This window comes from Xenopus laevis, chromosome 3L (genome assembly GCF_017654675.1).
Source record: "Xenopus laevis strain J_2021 chromosome 3L, Xenopus_laevis_v10.1, whole genome shotgun sequence".
Taxonomy (NCBI): domain Eukaryota; kingdom Metazoa; phylum Chordata; class Amphibia; order Anura; family Pipidae; genus Xenopus; species Xenopus laevis.
In genome coordinates this window covers 144,512,000-144,525,501 of record NC_054375.1, presented here as the reverse complement: position 1 = coordinate 144,525,501, position 13,502 = coordinate 144,512,000, and positions in this window count along the sequence as shown.

The window sequence follows — 13,502 nt, the reverse complement described above, 5'->3', positions numbered from 1 at the left end:
AAACCTGTCTTTCTGTATGTCCCTCTCTCTCCCCCCCCCCCCCCAGTAGATTATCAACGGAACAATGGGAAAAATAACAACATAGCAGTTCATGACACCTCTGCTGAAGGTTTCAGCTGCCGGAACTGCACCTTAAAGGGATCCTGTAATCGGAAAACATGTTTTTTTTTCAAAACGCATCAGTTAATAGTGCTACTCCAGCAGAATTCTGCACTGAAATCCATTTCTCAAAAGAGCAAACAGATTTTTTTTATATTCAATTTTGAAATCTGACATGGGGCTAGACATTTTGTCAATTTCCCAGCTGCCCCTGATCATGTGACTTGTGCCTGCACTTTAGGAGAGAAATGCTTTCTGGCAGGCTGCTGTTTTTCCTTCTCAATGTAACTGAATGTGTCTCAGTGGGACATGGGTTTTTACTATTGAGTGCTGTTCTTAGATCTACCAGGCAGCTGTTATCTGGTGTTAGGCAGCTGTTATCTGGTTACCTTCCCATTGTTCCTTTGTTTGGCTGCTGGGGGGAAAAAGGGAGGGGGTGATATCACTCCAACAGTACAGCAATAAAGAGTGATTGAAGTTTATCAGAGCACAAGTCACATGACTTGGGGCAGCTGGGAAATTGACAATATGTTTTCCCCCATGACAGTATCACTTTAATGTTTCTATGCTGCTGCTCCACTTTACAGCACATAGTGACTGTGAGGAATCCCTGAGAGACAGAAGAAGATGGCCACGTTTCTCTCCTAGAATAGTAGGGAACAAAACCCCTAAGTTTTTTTTTTTACCTATTCTTTTCCTTTAGAATAAAATCATGCTCAATCTGCAATTTAGTAATAACAATTTCTGCACTATGAAAATAAACATTTATCCTACCCATCAAGAAAAACCTACCTCTTAATAATGTTGAAAAAGGTGGTAAGTTTACTTGCCATTTCCTTGGATTATAGATAGACTGCATATTTTCTCTTTAAAAGAACGTTATTTTTTTTTAATTTAAATATAAAGTAGTTGCCCCCAAATAGTTTTATTCCACCCATAGGCAGGTTGCACCTTTATTAAAATGAATGAGTGCTAAGTCCCATCCTTTACATTTATACACCCATGTCCCACCGCAGACAGATTTATCACAGGCAGAATTGTCCATGATCTCATCATTTATACTGAAATTATGAGATCAAAAAGCTGCATTGTAAAAAACTTTTTGAGTTGTACAAATTTCTGTTGCACCTGGCTTATGATTGGCAAATAAGATCCACTGACCCTCATTTACTTTTTGTGGGTTCAGAGTTAGATGCAGTGATATCTGCTCTCACAAAAAATACCATAATGCATTTGTGTCTATGTTTCATTGAACAGTACAAATTATTTGTGTAGCCATAGTGATTAGATTTGACAAATGCCTGATTATTGGTTACTACGGGTTATTAGTAAATTAACTGAATTGAGTTTTATAAAGTTGTTGAGTCAGTTATATAGGAGATGGACTAATAATCTCTGTTCTAACCACATTAGTGGTTTCATTGTGAAACTTCCCTCATTTTCTCTCATTCTGTCTTATTAATAGACCAACTTGCTGCAGAGACGTATCAGGATGAGAACCCAGTTTGGATGGTTGCTGATAGGTAAGTGCACTTGGCAGAGTATAGTGAAGTATTATTTTAAGTAATCTTTAGGCTATTGAAACACTATGGGATAATTTATTACTGCCCCTGCCACAGTTTACAAAAAAAAAGGGGTAGGCGCAGTCCTTTGAACACACCGATCTTTACAGCGGCGCACTTCAGGGTCTTCTCAAATGAATGGCTTAATTCCAAATTATAATTAAAAACAGATGTATTGATACATCTTGATACACCGGTAAAAGCAGCGTCTGAGGTCTGTCGCGTTTCGTGTCACTGCACTTCCTCAGAGACCTCCCTACTTAGTGATGGACTCAGGGCTGCAGCACCTGGGTCACAAAGCTAACCGAGTAAGATTCTTAACAGATGATTTATGCACTCTGCAAGTTTGGGGATATTTAACCGCTCCAGAGTATAAGCGCCAGGTCCGGGGCGGGAGGCACCCTGGCCATGAGACAGGAATGGTGAGTGGATCCAGTGTCAGACTGGCCCACCTGGATACCAGGAAAACTCCCGATGGTGCTTCTAACCATTTAGCCTATTTCATGGTCATTACCTATTTCTTTATGGAAAACAAAAAGTGTAATAATGGAAGAATATAGTAAGAAGATATAAAAGGGGAATAAAGAGGTTGAGTGAGGAGAGGAGGAATAATAGTTTGGAAAGTGGGCCCTCAGTCTAAGGTTTTCTGGTGGGCCCCTGGCATCCCAGTCCGACACTGAGCGGATCCCATGTATATTGTTAATATTAAGTTACCAGGGATTGGCCAGATAGATGCGGGATTTACTTGGGAACCCCTACTGGAGCGTTGGATTTATTGTGTAGGTGCAGCCCTATTCTTACACAGAGAAGGCTGTAAGTGCTGGACCTTATGCAGATTGTACCTGACAGCTAGGAATATGGCAGGAGGAGGAATGTCTGTATGTCTCCCTTCATCCCCCCTTCATGAATACGAAGCTACTGAATGCAGGCAGCACTGTATACATGGGGGTGCCTACAGGTCTTTGTGTATCTATAGTGGAATTGACCCCTAATGCATTGTCTCTTCTCCTGGGAAAAATGTGAGCTCTTGTACTTCTTAGGCACCTGTTTACTAAAGATTGATAGTCTTCGACAATGACAATGGCTCCAGAATAAAACTATAGAACAGGGTTTCTAGAGCAAGGCTTCTGTTATTACATTGGAAATACTATTTGGGATTCGGTCGAATCCCTGAATCCTTTGTGAATGATTCGGCCAAATACCGAACCAAATCCTAATTTGCATATGCAAATTAGGGGCATGAAACTAAAAAGTGGATTTTTTTTTTCTTTTGTGACGAAAAGTCACGTGGTTTGCAAATTAGGATTTGGACTCAGTTTGGTCAGGCACAAGGATTCTGTCGAATCAGAATCCTGCTGAAAAAGGCTGAATCTCTGTTGAATCCTGAACCAAATCCTGTATTCGATGCATCCCTATTAGCACATCCACGCATCCAAGTCTCACAAGGCTCATTAAAGACCACAATTGTCACTAAATTCTACTTGAGAGATGTGTAATGTGAAAAAAAAATTGTATAGTGGGAGAGATATAAAGTTTTTCAACTTGACCAGCAAATGTTAGTGCACTTGGAAAGAATGACTCTTATTAATGTATTATTATTGAATTGAAATAATATATACTGTGAAAATAACTTGACATTACTGATATTACTTCATTAACCATAATTATATTTAATAATACATTCAGAAATTGCTAATTACTTTTTTATATAAACTTGGTTTTTGAGTTATTTAGCTTTTCTTAGTAACCATGCAATGATTTAAATAAGAGACTGGAATATGAATAGGAGAGGGACTGGAAAAAAATACAAGAGATAAAAAGTAGCAATAACAATAAATGTGAAGCCTTACAGAGCATTTGTTTTTTTAGATGGGGTCAGTGACCCCTATATGAAATCTGAAAAGAGCAGAAGTTGGCAAATAATTAAAAAACAATACAAAATAATTAATGGAGACCAATTGCAAAGCTGCTTAGATGTGGCCATTCTATAACATACCAAAAGTTAATTTAAAGGCCAACCACCCCTTTAAGTTAGCTTTTAGTATTTTATAGAATGGCCAATGCTAAGAAACTTTTTAATTGGTTTTTATTTTTTCTTTATTATTGTTTTTTTTTTAATTATTTGCCTCTTCTGACTTTTTCTAGCTTTCAAAAGGGGGTCACTGTCACTGACCCCATATAAAAAAAACAAATGTTCTGTAAGGCTACAAATCCATTGTTATTTCTACTTTTTATTACTCATCTTTCTAGTCAGTGCATATTCTATTTAGTGCATGGTTGCTAGGGTAACTTAGACCCTAGCAACCAGAATTTACAAACTAGAGAGCAGCTGAAAAAACCTCCACAAATGATAAAAAATTAAAACCAATTGCAAATTGTCTCAAAATATCACTCTCTACATCATACTAAAGGTTAGCTCACTGTACAACCCCCTTTAACTGTTACATTTGCATAAATAACACCACTTAGACAAATTAGTCACATGGCACTTTAGTAATAATGTAAGCACTTTAGAGAACAGATGCCTCTGTGCTCTTGCAATTCTGACCATGGGAATACTAACCCCTTTAACTTACTACCCCTTTAAATTACTACCCCTTTAATTATCCCTCTACTTAATCAAAATCTGTAGTTAATAGTAATGATGGGTTAATTTGCAAAAATTTGTGAAATGGCAAAAAATGGAGCCGGCATCCGTTTTTGACGCCGGTGTCCTTTTTTTTTACACCGGCCAATTTTCACCAGCCAATTTTCGCAGGCGTTTTGCGAATCGCGCAAATTTGCCACGAATTCACGCCTGGCGAATAAATTCACTCATCACTAGTTAATAGGAATCAGTGAAGGGAAACATTTACTTGGGTAGAATTATTTCCATCCAGGGTAAATATATGACGTTAAATGCATCCTCTTCATCAATATGTTATTTAACTAGATTCCTTGCACCCCCCCCCCATATTCCAGACATTTCTTATTACTCCCAAATTTACACACAGTCCTAGTGGATTATGACTGGCAGGTGTCCAGTTGCCTAGAGTATAGGGCACCAATAAAAGCAATTCTTGTGATATTTGGGAATCATTTGTAAAGTATTGTCCACAAAGATGAAATGAAAGTCTTTACATGCACAATGAATCAAACGTGCTGTATACTCTCATGGTAACACTGTGTTTATTTTTTCTTCAGCTCTCTGTGCATTGCTCAGTTTTCAAGGTGAGTAACAATTGAAAGGAAAATTGCATAATAATAAAACACAAGACTCAGCTTTTCCTTTTCGTGGGTGAAGGTCGGCCGCAGCTTTTATTAAAACCTTGCCATGTTATACCAAGCCCAGGTTACCACAGATGCCAGCCACCGCAGCCAAGGTGGGCATGTAAAGGGAAAAACTTACTGGCCATACCCAAATGGCATGGACCAAAAACAATTACCTGCCAACAGCTGTGACAATAATAATATTTTTTTCTCACATCATATTCTTAACAATATGGAAAACAATTCATTGAATTTTTTTTTAGCACATAAATGTTACAATATAAGCGTAACAGTGCAACAAGTGGGGGGATGGGATACTCAATATTAGGGGAGACCAGACAAGCTGCCAGCCTGCACAGAGCTCCAGGTGCCCATGACGTCACAAGAGGAAGAGGCTAAGAAGCTTCCACTTTTTATAACAGCCCTCCCTTAGTGCCATCAACCAATCCTTCTATCCCATATAGCGATTCCAGAGCTCCCGCTGCTTCCAGTACCTCCCCACAGTCCCGGGCACCCAACGTTACCCACTTTGGTGCCTTGCAGAAAATACAAAAGATACAGAAGAAGATGCCTGAGAACTCAGCTTTGCTACTCTGCATTGATATGTCAGATTCACAAATTGGGATGCTTTTCTATGTAATAGACTCAGAGGAGAGGTCAGTGGAGAGGGGCTTTAGTTCCCCTTTAAGTTCCTGGAAAAAAAAAATTGTGGGACAATGGGCTCCCCAATGCAGTGGGCCCTGTGCAGATGCTTCTCTTGCCCTGTATATTATATACATTTCTCTTTTCCTTTTGCTAATGTGCACCTATCATACAGTAGTGATTTACACCCATTTAATATATACTGTGACCAATGGCGTAACTAGAGTGCACCGGGCCCTCCTGCAAATCCTTAGAGGGGCCTGGCGCACTCCAATCCCCATTCTCCCAACTCTTCCGCCCACTCCCCTCCCCGTGCATATGTGCGCCCCCTTCCCACCATAGGATATAGAATGGCTGGGGATGTTTAACGTATATGCACTGTTGAAGCCACTGCATCACTAGGTATGCTTGAATAAAGCCGATATGGATGAAGGCAAGCGGTCTTCGTAAGTTTCTTCGGCAGAGCTCACTATTGTGGACCAGTTTTGGATACATGGCATTCCAGATGTAAGGAGTAGCGAGAAGGAAAAGTTTAAAGTTGGAAACAGCACTAGTGCTGACAGGGTTAATGAGCATTGCATCAAGAGAGATAGTAAAGGGGGGGATATGACCAGGCTTATGGGGAAAGAAGATTTGATCACTTCTTGTAAGGTTATGGTTAGCCTGAAGTTTAGTTTGAGGTGGTATTGGAGATTGCTAGGAGGCAGATACAGATTTGAGTTTGAGTGATGAGTGACTTTTTGCGGTTAATGAAGGGGTTGATAAGTTTGTTACCAACATACAGATAATATTTAAAGCCAAATGAGTAGATTAGATTCCCCAAAGAGGGAGTTTATGGGCAAAATAATAAAGGGCCAAGTACAGAAATTCCCGAGGGAGGGGCTTAGTGGGTTAGAGGAGTAGAATGAATTTTAGGTGATTAAGGGGATGCTGCAGCCTTATTGTTAATCTTTGAACAACCAGAGTGGCAGGTATTTAGAGATTTCAAAGAGGCTCTTCAGTGATTACATTTTTGTGTGGCGGGTTTACATGTCCTTTAAACTGTTTTTATGTACAAACAGAATTGCAAATTTTTATTTGTAGCCAGCAAATACCAAATTTACATAAGGACGGAGTGGTCAGTTGCAGATGATAGGTCAACGAGGATTAGGATAGAGAAGCGACCTTTGGTTTTGGCAACCTGAAACTTATTTAAACTCTGCACAAAACAGTTTCAGTAGAGCGTGCAGGCCAGCAACCAGATTGTGTAGAAAGTTAATTATATGTTTTAGTAGCAGAAGAGAGAGGATGGGTTAATGGTAGACTCTTTAACAATAGGCTTGACACAGGCCTGTTTGAATGGAGGGGGTGAAGTACTACAGAAGAATTGAAGCTGTAAGAGCTGGAGTAAGTTCTGCAGCACAGTGTTTAGGAGAAGAAGGCACAAGGTCAAGAGAACAAGTTGTGAGTAAGGTGATAGTTACACTATCAAAACAGTTAAGGCATGTGAGGTTACAGCTACTGAGCCCATCAGGGAATAAACCCCAAGGGATGCCTTTGTAACTTCTAATGCCCTCTTACTTTCCAATACATTATTCACTATATGATATTTGTGTATATTGTTGGAATTCAAAATCAAGGAAATGTAAGTGAGCACATGACTGGCCAGACCAAATGTGATTTTGACTTAATTGGTCATCTTATGTATTGAAACATAATGAAAAACAATATATAAAGGGTAAGACATCTAACACAATCCTCTTGCCTGTGATCACTTACAGTGAGAGAAGAGAACTGCATTTCTGTTCCTGGATTTCATTTACCAGAATGTGAGGGTGAGTATATACTTGGATAGATGGGCATTTCTGTATGTGATGGGGACAGGGCTGTATTTAGCTCCGGTGCCACCCTATGTACTGGATCTTACAGCCCCCAATGTGCAGAATGATGTCATGCACACTGTTCCAGATTTTACTACAATAGGCCCTCTACCATTCATCCTCAGATTTAAAGGACATGTAATGCCTACATTTTCCTACCATGTATATAAATTGGGCACATCTCCCACACCAAAATGGCATTATTTTTACTGCATACATCCCCTCCATTTGCCAGCGCCATCACATTTTCTAAAACAAACAGCATCTTTCACCCGGGGGCCATTTTCCCTCTTACACATCATCAGTGCATTTATATCCACCAACAGCACATATGTAATGTAAAGTGCATGCAATTGAAGAATGCAGGCTAACACAAACATAATTTACTATAATGACAAGTCCTGCTTGGATTGAGCACTGTAATAGTTAAGCCAAGCTCAGGAGAGGGGGTAAGGATTTAAAAATAGGAGCAGACAGCTAGAGCAGAGTTTCTATGGGAACCAGCAATGCCATATCTTCATTGGCTGCTAGATTGGAGGGTGTGTTTGTTAATCTGAGGTGAGAAGAACTGAGCATGCTCATGAGCCAACAGCCAAAGGAAATTCCCGAGGGAGGGGGCTGAGTGGGTTAGAGGAGTAGAATGAATCCTAGGTGATTAAGGGGATGCTGCAGCCTTATTGTTAACCTTTGAACAACCAGAGTGGCAGGTATTTAGAGATTTCAAAGAGGCTCGTCAGTGATTCCATTTTTGTGTGGGGGTGTACATGTCCTTTAAACTGTAAATCAACTGTGGCACTAGGGGGGATATTTTTACATTTTATTTTGAAAAACTTTTCAATTATATATGCACCAGAGGGCCTCCCCCAAAAGCTTCCTCCCTGCACAATCCCTCGTGCTTATATATAAAATGGCTCTGGATGGAGGGTACCTATTGTGCAGCAGTAATGTCATATGTATCTGAATGAGCAATTTATGCATTTGGGACAAGGTTTCTAACAATAATAGCTGAGGAGATAATCTGAATAATCTGAAGGAGAGGAGGTGTTATAAATTAGTGGTATATATACCATATCTGATTAAATAATCTGTGTATCTATCCCAGACTTTTGGAAGTAGCCGGCAGAGTTACAGACTGGCAATATAATTATTGTGTAATACATGTGATATTGTGTCTATTGCAGCTTGTTGAAGGGAGGTAGGTGAATTGGAAGAGTTATAAATTCCCTGTAAAATAATAACTGAGGTGTTTCCAGATGTATTAAATGCAAAACAATGAAAACTGAAATATAAAAACTTGGAATCTAATAGCTGGGGAGTTCATGAAGTCAATGGGAGCAGTATTAGCAGGATTCAAGATAGATTTGAAATTTGGCAGATATACTGAAAACTATGAAAGTGATTCAAGTTATTATTTCACTTTTTATGTGATCCTGTTTTTGAAATTAAAAAAAAAAACAACTCAAAAATGCATATTTTGATAAAGGTTATGTAAATTCTTCACTTAAATCAGATTTATCAGTACACTCGGATACTGGGTATTGCAATTCAGCAATGACCCGAGGGCTTCATGGTTAATTTAATGTCTTACCCTTTATAAGTGTAAAATGCTGTTGCAGCCTTCTTTCATTGCCAGGGCCCCACCACATCTTAAACTGCAGTGCTACGTGCCCATTTGACTTAGGGATGTATACTAAAAATATACTAAAACTCAAATATATCCTATTTTTTTATTAAATAAGTTGACCTAACTCCCATCCATGAATTTAACTCATTTCAAATAATCAGCTCGAAAAAGTTGGTGTGGGAATAGTCTTGACAAAGTGTGAGACGATTCGAATTGTCAATTTTTTTTTAATTTGACGCTCAAATCGCTCAATTTTTTCAAATGGTTGCCCGAAAACCCCAACTTTTTTGGATTATCCAGCACAGATCATCATTTCAAGATTGTAAAAGGGGCATCTGCCATTGACTTCTATATGACTTCAACAGGTTTTAGCTGGAGTATTTTTGGATTTTTAGCAGCTTTGGGGGTATAATACATTTTTTTTCTCTCTAAAAATGTTAGTTTTCCCCTAAAAAATCAAGGCCACATAAATAGGTCCATTAATGTGTGACATGCCACTAAATGACAATGGGAAATATATAGTGACAGTATTTTGTGTTTCTATTCAGATGTAAACGAATGTCAGAAAAACCCAAATGTCTGTGGTTATAATGCTCGGTGCATGAACACTGTGGGAGGATACAAGTGTGTGTGTGACCCTGGCTTTCAGACAAAAGGAAACAAAACAGAATTCTGCCATAATGAAACATATACTCAATGTGAAGGTAAGTAAATAACCAGGACAGGAGCACAAAAACATGTATGGTTCACATGGAGATTGGGCACCCCTCTCAAGCAGCAGAAGGAGAGGTACTAATTATGTGATTTATCATTCAGAATTTTAAGGGCATCTCCATTCAGTTATTTTTAAAGGGGCACTATCACGAAAATGAAAATTTAATATTAGTTTCATCAGACTCAAATAAGAAAAGTTCTAAATACAATCAATTAATATGCTGCATTATTTCTGAAATAATTAAATGTATGTCCACTATCCCTCTCTCAGCATCTATTTCTATTCATTCTGTCTTTATGCAGCAGTTGGGTGTCAGATATTCATTGACAGTTAGATCCAATATATCTTATAGGGGGGCTTCCTTTCCTAGCAGAGGAATTAGAGCTCACTCAAATAACTGATTCCAGTACAAACAAAATCTAACAAAATAATCTTTTGCACAAATCCTGCATGTAGAGAGACAAGATGTCTGGGGATTTTAATAGAGTGAGCTCTAATACATCTTATAGGCAAAAGGAGCCCCCCTATAAGATATATTGGATCTAACTGTCAATTAATATCTGACACCCATTTCATAGTAAAAACACAGATTCAATCAATAAAAGATGTGAATAACCAAATACATTTCGATACAAAGGGCATCGCTGCCTCATTTCAAGAATACAATCAAAATCTATACAATTTAAAACCAAGGATCGTACAAACAAATTCAGCCAATGATATGGATAAATTTATCAATGAAGCACATCTAACTAAACTTACACCAGAACAGGTAGAGGAATTAGAAGCCCCTTTTTCTCTTACTGCAATTAATGAGTGCATCAATTCCCTTCAAGTTGGTAAAAGTCCTGGGTCAGATGGATACTCAGCTTTATTCTATAAAGTCTACAAGGAACACCTAGCCCCACTTCTATTAAAGTACTTTAATTCTATTTCTGATACCAACGGTTTTTACCAACAAGCTCAAGAAGCACTTATTATAGTTATAACTAAACTAGGCAAGGACCCTCAGTTTTGCTCTAACTACAGACCAATTTCACTCATCAACATTGATATGAAAATTGACACCCAAATTTTAAGTAACAGATTGAAATTGTATCTCTCAGAGTTAGTTCATACAGATCAAGCAGGATTTGTTCCTAAAAGGGAGGGGAAGGATAATACTACTAAAGTCAAATCCCTAATACATCGTGCACAACTTAAGAATATTCCTATAATATTACATACTACCGATGCAGAAAAAGCCTTTGATAGAATTTCTTGGGAATTTCTCGATAGGACATTGATAGGTTTTGGTTTAGGTTTAAATATAAGATATCGTATTATGACCCTATACGATAAACCCTCAGCAAGAATTAGAGTGAATGGGATACTCTCCCCTAAACTTCATATATCTAATGGAACAAGACAGGGATGTCCACTCTCTCCAACTCTATTTGTCTTAGTGATGGAAACATTACTGAATCATATTAAGAATAATACGGATATAGCAGGGTTGACAATAGCAGGGAAAGAATACAAATGTGCTGCCTTCGCAGATGACTTACTGCTATGCGTTACAAAACCAAAAATTTCTTTACGAAATATAGTAACATTGCTGAATTTGGGTGTTTGTCTAACTTTAAAGTTAATTACACTAAATCAGAAATTCTAAATAGAAATAGCTCAGTTAATATGACCAATTATTTGAACGAAAATTTCTCTTTTAAATGGACAAAACCTAGTATTAAATACCTAGGTATAAAAATTCAGGCGGATATTTCAAAAGTGTATCAAGACAATTATTTACCCTTGCTAACATCAATACAAAAAAAGATTTGTCAATTGGGATAAATTAGGACTCACATGGCATGGAAGAATTCAAGCAATTAAAATGTTTATAGTTCCGAAATTCCTCTTGTTTCAAGTGCTTCCCATACTTGCCCCCAAAACGTTTTTCGCATCTGTAAAATCTCTAATTTCTAAATTCATTTGGAAGGGGAAAACACCTAGACTAAAATACGAACTACTAGTCCTACCCAAAGACAAGGGAGGACTAGGTCTGCCAGACATTTATTACTATTATGTTTCTGTGCATCGTGTTAGAGTTTTGGATTGGCACTCTAAGGACAAAGAAAAGGACTGTATTATTCCTGAGCAGAACTTAGTCAAATATCCCTTAGAAAATACTTAATGGATTGAAAAGAGTTCTTTATTGCGGTACATTTCCGATCATCCTTTAACGAAAACAACATTAAAAATTTGGCATGAAAACAAAAATAAATTTCACTTATCCCTTTCTCCGTATATATTACAACCATTGATGTTCAATCCAGAATTTATTTCTAGCATGGAACCCAGTTCCTTCAACAGATAGAACGTGTGGGAAAATAGATCAACTAGAATCAAGGACTTTATAATTGATAATAAGATGATCTCTCTCTCAGAGATTCAAAAAAGTTGTCCCCCGAGGGACCAATGGGGATATAGACAATTGCACTTCTTCATATAAACAATTAGACTGAAGGATTGGTCCAGAACCTTAACGCTCTGGCAATATATGTTAACATCTTCATTAAACATCCGAATTGTATTTTAAACTCAATTCATTAAAGGTACATACAATCAGTTATTCCTGCCTCATGTTCCAAATCAAGTGCTGCTGCACCAATTGACACAGAGCTTTGACTGACTTGGGTGGCTTTTGAGCTACTACCACCCCTGGACCAGGCAGTTGTTCCAGGTTCCCACAGCTAGTCTCAAGTGCCACCAACCCCCACACAAAGTGACACCATGCCCCCCCCTTCCCCTGCACTTCACTTACTGTCCATGATCTGGTTGTTGGGTCCCCCACAAGGGCTGGGACCCACCATGTTTTTTCTCGGTGTCCCCCTGGCCCAGTCTAACCCTGCCCACATCAGCCTGCATTCTGTGTTCACTAAAAACTGGAGATAATGCCAACTGAATATTTACCCCACTTGCAGTCAATTTGCAACAAAATATTTAGGCAATTGTGTTAATCCTAATGCATAGGCATAACTATGACAGATGACACCCCCACCAGTGAATGCAACAATCCTGGATTGCTGGTGCTGCATTGTTTAGACTGTAAACCCTTCGGGTAGAGTCCTCCATCCTTTTGTCTCCTTGACACAGAGCACATACTCTGTAGTGTAATTATATTTTATATTTATTTATATATTTATAATTGTATTTCTAATAATGCCCTTATTGTTACTTATTATTGTAGTGATCCCTTGTTTGTTAACTATTGTTTTGCTGTACAGTGCTTCAATGAGCACTATATAAATAAAAATATACATACATTGTGGGAAAAAACATGGCAATAGTATTTGAAATTTCACTTTACTCACTGCACTTGCTGATGTAAATTACCTGTATAATCTTTTTGTCCAAAAAGCAGAGTTTCAAAATATCTGTTATTTTGTGTTGCAGATATAAATGAGTGTGATACAAACACCCACAAATGTGGCGCTAACTCAAAGTGTAAAAACTTAAAGGGAGGCTACAGGTGCCAGTGTAATCCTGGATATCGTACGAAACACAACACAGTTAAATTCAATATCACTGATAATAAAGAGGATAATAAATGTGAAGGTGAGTAATGAAGGAATGACAGAGCATTAAGACCCAGGGGAGGAAATTCTCCAGCTGTAACAGAACTACAACTTCTAGAAACCCTGCAGCTCACTCGTTTCTTTTCATTTGGTGCATTTTATGATTAATGATGTCAGAGCTGATGCTTATAAAAG